This window comes from Palaemon carinicauda, chromosome 15 (assembly GCF_036898095.1).
Source record: "Palaemon carinicauda isolate YSFRI2023 chromosome 15, ASM3689809v2, whole genome shotgun sequence".
NCBI lineage: Eukaryota > Metazoa > Arthropoda > Malacostraca > Decapoda > Palaemonidae > Palaemon > Palaemon carinicauda.
In genome coordinates, this window is record NC_090739.1 from 34,508,081 (window position 1) to 34,518,005 (window position 9,925).

Below are 9,925 nucleotides of genomic sequence, written 5' to 3' on the forward strand. Positions count from 1 at the left end.
AACAAGTGGATTCTCAAGTTCAATCTCGTCTCTCGTACAAGCACTTCATCTTGCTTGCACAGTTTTCTGCAAAGGTCATCTTCAAACATGAACATTCACTTGGGTCCCGCTTCTATAGGCTGTTGAGTGCCATACTCTCTTGTTTGCTCATAAAGGGCTAAGACACTTTGTGACCTTTACCCTCAGGGAGCATGAAACCAAGGAACAGTTCAGTCATCAAAAAAAAAAAAAAAAAAAAAAATGTCTTCTGGGGACGAAGGTTTCTTTGAAGACTGCTTTGAGATTTGTTGACTTTATGGTACCATACTTTGGTCAGTTACCTACGAAGGGAGAGATCTTCAAAACTTATTCTATGATTACAGAGATCTTAAGGCTTATTCAAGAGTTGTTGATGAGACTTCTTGCATTGACAGAGGCTAGTTACCACGGATGCCTCCCCAGCAATTACTTCTACAGTACTTCTTGAAATGTCACTCGTCAATAGCCAGCATTCCCCGTTATCTTCTGGTTTGTCGGAGCAGAAATATGGGACGATCTACCCTGGTAGGTGAATGACAATCTTCATTGCAGGATCTCTTCCCCTCCACATTCCCCTTTATCTTTTGGTTTGTTGGAGCAGGAATATGGAAGATCTACCCTGCCATGCCAGTCCTCATTGCAGGAACTTCTCACCTGCGGGGATTCTGTTGTCCATAGATGAATTGGGGAGGGGTCGCAAGCTCACTCACGTATCCTTTCCACCTCAAGATGTGATTCAAGGAGGAAACGCACCTCATTTTCAACCCCTGGAAATGCATGCAGCACTGCTACTTTGCAAAATTTCCAAAGGAGCTCATTCCACAGACCCTTTACAAGCAGGCACACTTTTGAAAAGTTAAAAACACAGTAGAACTGTTTACAAGGTTAATCAAGACAGAAGGACTGTTCGAGCATAGGCACTTAATCGACACACTCATTGTAAGTGACATTGGTGATTGCTACTTCACTGCTTGGGGAAAGGCTTCTTACTTTGGGTTTTCACCAATGCTTTCCGATTGAACGAGAAACTTCCAGCATTCTGTTCCCCGGTCCCAGTCCTTCGGCAGCATTTGAGAATACTTTCCAACATCCATCAGAATTCTAGATGTTTCCTCCTTTCCTTCCAATTTCTTGATTTACAGACTATGCAACAGTTGGTCGACGACATCAAGGCTCAGCATAACCTTGATTGCTCCCAAGTGGCCACACACTGAATGGCACCTGGACCAACGGTTTTCTATCTTCCTTCATAAGGGAAGCTCATCAATCTTGTCGGTAGGATATCACTCAACCCTCTATCTAAGTTTCAACAGTTTCTTAGGTCTTGATTCCTTGTAAGAAATGACAAGACTCACACCACATAGAATGCTTCGTAAGTTTGCAGGTCTCTCAAGGAATCCCGTTTGACCCTGTGGTACAGACTGAGACAGGGCTTTGGCCCTGAGACTGTCCTCTACTAACCTAGGCGTGATGAAGGAAGTAGTAACGGCATAACTTAATAGTGTCACAAGTCATTCTGAAGGATAGAAAATCTTTTCCCTTGATTATGATTTTTTGGCAAGGACCTAGAACCCAGTCGTTCATATCTTCAAGTCATCTTTCCCCTAAAAGGGTGACTAATGGGAGCCAAGAGGATTAACCTTCTCATCCTGGGATGACACTATTATTATTATTATTATTATTATCATTATTATTATTATTATTATTATTATCATTATTATTATTATTACTACTGCTACTAATAGTTGAGCTATAACCTTAGTTGGAAAAGCAAGATACTACAAGCCCAAGGCTCCCAGCACGAAAAATAGCCCAGTGAGGAAAGGAAATAAAGAAATGAATAAACTACAAGAGAAGTAATGAACAATTAAAATGAAATATTTAAGAACATTAGCATACAGTAAATCTTTTTATATAAACTATAAAAGCTTAAAAAACACAAGAGGAAGAGAAATAGGATATCATAGTGTTCCCGAGTATACGCTAAAACAACAGAACTCTAACCCAAGACAGTGGAAAACCGTGGTACAGAGGCTATGATACTACCCAAGACTAGAGAACAATGGTTTGATATCGGAGTGTCCTTCTCCTAAAAGAGCTGCTTACCATAACTAAAGAGTATATTCTACCCTTACCAAGAATAAAATTGCCACTGAACAATTATATTGCAGTAGTTAGCCCCTTGAGCAAAGAAAAAATGTTCGGTGATCTCAGTGTTGTCAGGTGTATGAGAATAGACGAGAATGTGGAAAGAATAGGCCAGACTATTCGGTGTATGTGTAGGCGAAGGAAAAATAAGCCGTAACCAGAGAGAGGGATCCGATGTAGTACTGTCTGGCCAGTCAAAGGACCCACTAACTCTCTGGTGGTAGTATCTCAACGGGTGGCTGGTGCCCTGGCCAACCTACTACCTATGACTCTTCCTACGGCAATGGAAGAAATAAGAAAAGATCCTAGAACTCTGTTCATTTATGGCTTCGAGGGACAGTTAAGACGTGCTCTTCCTACTGACTAAGAGATGAAAAGACATCCCCAATTTGACTACACAAAGTTAGACATACTGGATATAGCAGCTCTCAAGAAGAAACTGTCAGGGGCACAGTTCTTTAAGAAAAGTTGTGTAACAACAAAAAACAATCTTTCCCCAATACCTTTGGGAGTATAAGTTATAACTATAGGTTACTGGATACCAGTATCCATGGCTCGCTGGTAATCTCAACAGATCGTATAGTAAACCTATCTTCTCGGGATAGTAAGATAACATACACGATGTAAATCTAGAATGAGTGGTGATATTAACTGGCCTTTCTACCTCTTCTTTCTTCCCATTCCTTGGGGTGAAGCAGTCGCTTCATGATTTGCTGTATTCGATGCTAGATACTGGTAAGCCACATGATTAAGCAACTTTTCTTAGAAGTTACTCCCTAATCCTCCAAGATGAGGTGGAAGATAGCCAAATGTATGCAAACCTATTTCTCATAAAAGACCATGGATTCTGACAACATATCCTTTCACAGCTGCCTACCAGTCCTTGGCAGTGACCTACCATAACATCTGCATCATATTTATATATAAGTTGAGATTGACAGGAGTCACCATTTTTGCTCCCATACCGAACCAAGGTGCTATGACATTTCCAAGAAAAGTAAACCAGCCAGTTAGTTTTAGGGGCTTCCTCCCTCCTAAGGATAAGTCTCATATTAAAGTACAAGGATTTGTATTTCTTTAAGAACAACTCACAAATATTTTTAATTATTTTTTTTTTTCGTAGCTATACAAACCCGAGTTCTTTAAGTTATACTTGCTGTCTCAACCAACCCAAACGTGCTAGGTAAAGGTCAAAGTGAAGAGCTCATTGGCCGGTCAGGTGAATGGGGCTACCTCTTCACCCAACACTTTGTTAGAATTTTAACAGCTGCCTACCGTCTATGTTGAAGTCATACTGTACTCTTATTAAAGGACTAAGTTTTGTAGAGTTAGGAAAAATTCAAATTACTTTTTTTAAAATGGAGTTTTGACAAAGGGAAAAACATTTTTTTGGGGAGGTGCTGTGTGATATTCAAGGAATTTCCAGTGAAAGGCTAGACCAAGGAATCCAATCCAACATGAATAACAAAAAATATTTTCCCCTGCTCTAGGGACAGTGTATCAACGTGCAAGGCCTGGACTCAAATGTGAATAGGGGAAACCTCGCAAGTTCAAGCTCATTTGAACTAGCCACAACACCTCAATAGCTGAAAGTCATCTGCTTATGAGTGATGTCATGCACAGGTTCCTAGAAAGGAATCATAATTCTAGTCCTTGCCAGCGTACCTACGTCATAACAAACCTTCCATTCACAGTTAAAGGTATATAAACAATGCTCCATTATCCTGCATGAGGCTAGCGAGGAGGGAGGGTTTTTGGATATTACATAGCACTATCTGAAATAACTTTTTTCTTAAAACTCCTTTTTGGGGAGTTGAAGTGTTGTGTGGTCTCCAAGGACTTAGTACTAGAGTATTAATAAGTAGAGTCATGCCCATTCCAGGATAACTGTCTGCCACAAAACCCAACCTAGAGCTCATATACATGTTCATAAGAATAAGAAGAAAAACTAACAAGTCTGACTCTTATCCCACAAGAGTGACTGAAGAATACTGGCCCTTCCCTCCGGACTACCCCTTCAGGGGTCATGAATGAGCCAAGTACCATGCATGAATGTTTTACTACTTGGATTTGTTTCAGGTATTGTTTAATGAACACCCTATGCCAATACCAACCCATAGAACTCTGGGTGTTATGAAATTGCCTATTAGCAAAGACCGCTAGTGTAGAGGCAATTTTTCTCACATCAGGGTTTCAAGGATAGAGACTGAATTAACTTTTCAATAAGGGAAATCATCAAGATATGGATAACCTCTGTTGAAAGAGGCTTGTTTGTTTGAGTCTTTTAAATAAACTACTTTTTGAAGACCTTGATTTCTTTAATATAAAATTTTATGGTCTACCCCGAACAGATATTGCTATCTGACTTAAGAGACGAGGTATAAAGTGAATCCGGTCTCTGAAGAGGTTTTCATTTTTGGTTGGAAAAGAGACACCAAAAGTCAGGATAAGAAGACGACCTGGGATATAAAATGAATTCTTGGTCCCTCTGAAAGCCTGCCAGTTCACTGGGAATTTAATTTCTAACCGCAAATAGTGTTCCCAGGTAGTAACCTATCCAAATACTGACCAGACTTAACAATGCTCAACTCACTGATCGGACAAGAAGCAGTCAACGACCATATCATATTTAAAATGTTGTATGGCCATTGACTAAATTTCTAAGTCGTTATCAATTCTGGAACCTAAGGCTCTCTCTTGACCCGAAGCTAAAACTGTTGAAAATGAAGCTTTTGTAAAAGTTCTTTAAGAGAAATGGTGGAGTTATCAAATCCAACCAACAACTCAAGAACCCTATTCAGGGATCAAGAAACCACAGGAGTAGGTAGAGATGGTCTATGCTAAGCAAAAGTCTGGGCGTTCTTATGAAGCATGTCTGAGTTGAGATCCACATTAAAGGTACACTTGTGAGATTCTGCTAACACAGATTTATATGACAGTATAGTTGATAGCTGGAGCTTCCTTTTCTAAAGAGGTGAACCAGAAAGGAAATCAAGAAATCCAGGGTTATCTGAATAGGTAACTGACTATGAAGAAACACTGTCCATGTCTTTCACACAGATAGGTATTGTCTTGTGGATAACATAATCTTGAAGCTCACGAAAGTCATTTGTGGGCTGAAAAATCTTCTTAAAAAATACAGGAGAAAAACTCCAAGCGTGAAGGCTCTGAGTCAGAATGGAGGCAGAGAAGGTAGCCCTCCTTCCTACTTTCTGACACAGCCATGCAGATCGAAGCTGGTATATTCTTGGTGTCAGATGCTGAAACAGTGGAAATCACAGGCTGTTGTGCCAGATTTGATGCATCTTCCAGAGACAACTCTCCACTGCCCTTCCAACAAAAAGTCAATAAATGAAGACAGAATAAAGAACTACATATCAGATATTTTAAGACTATATATATGATATAAATGAGATGAATTTTGAATTGCCTCATATACTTAAAATAATGTATATTTATTCATTTTAATTTTCTGACAGCTTTATCATCAAGATCTTGGCTATTGTAAAGCATTGGAGCACAGGATGCCCTTCTTACACTCTCCAATGACGTACAAAAATCCCTTGATTATGGTCAGGAAGTTCGAATGATTGGCCTTAATTTTAATGCTGCCTTTGGCCATGTTAATCACGAGGCCCTTGTTTTCAAACTCAAGCAGTTGGGAGGGGGGTGGGGTCTATTCTTAGCATCATAGTTGAATTTTTAAGTAAAAGATAGAAAAGAGTTGCTGTTGTTGGGCACCATAGTGAGTACAGGAATGTGATATCTGGTGTTTCTCGGGGTAGTATTCTTGACCCATTACTTTTCATACTATATATTCAAGACATATGGTTTGGCCTAGGAAGCAAGCTCGTCACATATGTAAATAATGCTACTCTCTTTGCATAAAATCCATATCCTGAATGTAGATCTGGGGTTGCTGCATCTGCTAATAGAGAACTAGTAAAAATTAGTGCATGGTGCAAATTATGAGGCATTAAGTTGAATCCTCATAAAACTTAAAACATGATTGTAAGTAGGTTGTGGACAGTTGCTCCTCAACATCCAGATCTCAGCATTGATAACGTTTCTTTAACTTTATAAGGCTCTTTTAAAATTTCAGGTGCAATCTCTTGAGAAACACATTAGGTATGTCTCCTCTTCAATTGTACAAAAATTGGCTAATCGAGAAAGTCTTGTAAGATTTCAGGTGTTCAATCTATTCTGAGGAATGTTTTAATTCTTTTATTCTACCTTGTTTTGAGTATTGCTCTCCTGTCTGGTCTTCAGCTGCTGACTCTCATCTTAACTTGTTTAACAGGAACTTACGGTCTATTAAATTTCTTATTCCTGATCTAGATATCAATCTCTGGAACCATTGTTCAATTAGTTCTCAATGCATGTTGCATAAGACTTTTCATAAGTCTGACCATCCTTTATATTCCCATTTGCCAGACGGTCCCATACCGTTCGTAATAGTAGGTATGTAGTTAATTCTAATAGTCATGCCTTCTCCATCATGGAGCTCAATACTACACAGTATTCTTTAAGTTTTATTCTAGTTGTGGAACGCTCTTCCTAATCGGGTAGTTGAATCGATAGAACTTCAAAAGTTCAAACTTGCAGCAAATGTTTTGTTGTTGAAAAAGCTGAAAGAAGTCTCTTTGTCTCTTTTTATGGTTTATATATGAAATATATGTTTTAATGTTAATTTTCTTGAAAGATTTTATTCTAATCGTTCATTACTTCATATATAGTTTATTTAATTCCCTATTTCCTTTTTCTCGCATGGATATTTTCCCGTTGGAGCCCTTGGGCATATAGCACCCTGCTTTTTCAACTAGGGTTGTATCTTACCGTGTGATAATACTAATAATAACAGGTCCAAGAAGTTTTGTAGCTGTCAGAGGCAAATGCTGCAGGCAGGGCATGGTTTTTATCATGTATATATCTAATATTTGTCACAAAGAAAATTGTGCTTAATATCTGAATATACTGCAGCACTTCTGCTTTGAAAAACATTTACTAGGAGACTGGCAATACATTTGCTAGATACCGAGTACAGAGCTACAATGTTGGCATATCTAAAAAAAAACTTGTAGAAACTCAGTAGCTTATGGTAAACCTACTACAATCTGTAGCTTATGTCATAGGTTCAGGAGGGGATGATGTGGATGTTGTTTTGCCAGCTCCAGTATGCAGTTTAGAGGAACTGGATGACTTGTTCACTAATTTTATGATGAAACATTCTACAGAAAATTGGTATAACATGTATTATTTTGGATATAAAAAATTGCATTTCCAAATATTTTGGTTCTCATATTATCTATTTAAGACTGTTTTGGATACTTTCAATATAAACGTAGGGTTATTTTTTATGTCAAAGAACAGTAAATTTTAATGTATTAATGATTTTCTTCTTACTTATTCCAGACACTGTATTTGTCCTCTTTAGATGAGCACAGCCTTGGAGACACAGTTCGAAGGATTATTTAAAAGCTTGGGAACAATGGTGTGGTCATCATACAGCTTGGAGGAAAAAAAAGAAACCTAGTATTTACTGATCTTCCTATCTGCAAAGTTGTCATCAGTAAGTGTACAGAATTTCTTATTTACGACACTGACTTAAAACAGCTCCTCCTTCTTGAATTAACCCATCCCTGGTTATATTTTAAGTATAGTGGGTATCGGAAGGAGAAACATGCATACAAGAGAAAGACTTCCACTTTAAGCCAACCAATGGATTGGATTAGTGAATTTGTGCCATATGGGTGGCCACTGGGAGTATGCAACTAGTTTTTGGTTGAATGTTGCCTTTTCCCAAACAAAAAATAGGATTCGGCAACATATTACAAGAATGTTTTCTTATTAAAACCATCAACTCGATTTCCATTATGCTAACAGTACTTTCAATAAATATCCTTAGTCTTGGGTGCTTATGTTTTTATGATGTTGCACTGTTTTCTTACTCTTATAATTCTGTTGAATAGTAATGAGATTTCCATTACCAGATGCCCCACAACTGTATTGAAATAGAAACCCAAAAGGCACTAAATAACACAACATCAAGAATCCGGGACAGCCAAAGAGGATGTGATTGGCTGTTTACCAGTAGCCTACTGGCGCCTGCTCTTTTATTATTAGTATTATAATATTTGGAACAATTATTAATTCTTCAATTTTATTATAGCATGGGTTTTCAACCTTCATATCCCCACGTACCCTTTCAGGTATTCTTTATACCAGCCCTGTACCCCTATCCCACTTTGTCTCACTATTTATAAAATTACAGACGTGTATAAAACAATAAAAATCAATTATAGAGGAAAATATCATACATATATGACATATATGAGGGGAGGTATACACAGATACACACACACACACACACACACATATATATATATATATATATATATAATATACATATATATATATAATATATATACATATATATATATATATATATATATATATATATATATATATAAATATAAATATATATATATATATATATATATATATATGTGTGTGTGTGTGTGTATACATGTATATATATGAAGGAAATAATCACTGTCAAATAGGAAACAATTAAAATTAAATATGAAATTGTTCTTATGTACCAAACAAACAGACACATACATACACATATTATTCGAAATTAGTTGATATTAGGTTATATCAGAATCCAACTTATATCAAACAAAATCTACGTTAAGCTAAAACAATGAAAAAACCTCACAACAACAGAAAGGTTCGGTTGCCATAAATTGGCTCCCAAATTCCCTAAATCATAGAAAAAAAATATCCAGGGAATTACAGTGATGTATGTTACAGCTACACATACGTTTATTTACACATATCACAGATAAACGAAAAAGTTTTAAATGCAATGGTAAAAATTACGTTACCATTAAAAGTAAAAAGTAATGTGTGTAGATATATTTATAAAAATATATATACACACAAAACTAACTCCAAAGGATACAATTAAAAATACATCTGTGCAGAAACACACCACTGAGAATCAAAAGTAAATCATGTCTTGGAAGATGCACACGGAAAACGAGTAAAATTATAGCAACAAACAAAGATCAACATCACACCACTTAGCACATACAAAAACCAACAGTATTTCTTTTTATTTAATTTCTGTAATGAGACTTGGTCACATTGATTTTAGCTTAAGTAATGCTTCACAGTTTGCGACAGCAGTGATGGACAGAATATCCCATATGCATGCCTGTAAGACTTTTCAGTGGGAAAGGGGGTACCTCCTGAGTACCACCAGTAGATACACATACCTCATGTTGAAAACACATGGATTATAGGAACTCTGGTTGCCTGTGTGGCCTTGTCTGTATAATAAAGATTTTCATTCGACATGTATATGTTTTTTTATGTGTTGACAGAAGGCATTAGTCCAGAATACACTACTTCATCATACAATATATTTCCATCTTTAGTTTCATACACTAATTTTTATCGTAATTTACCATAAAGTGTTTCTATGGCATTAAGATATGAATATGACAAATTTTGAGATAATTTGTATTTTCCTAACTATACAAAACCAAGTCCTTAACAGGGGGAATACAGTAACAGCGAATCTGGAGAATACATAAGTTGAAACTTTTATAACGAGATTTAAACAGGCGGCCGGTAGTTACTTGGCCGGGAGTGAATAAGTTCTGCATCTCTGCTTGTTCACAGATGAGTCACTTTGATTGGAGCAGTGACTTTCTAAGGGGTAGACGATGGTGGGAAAGTATGAGTAAAG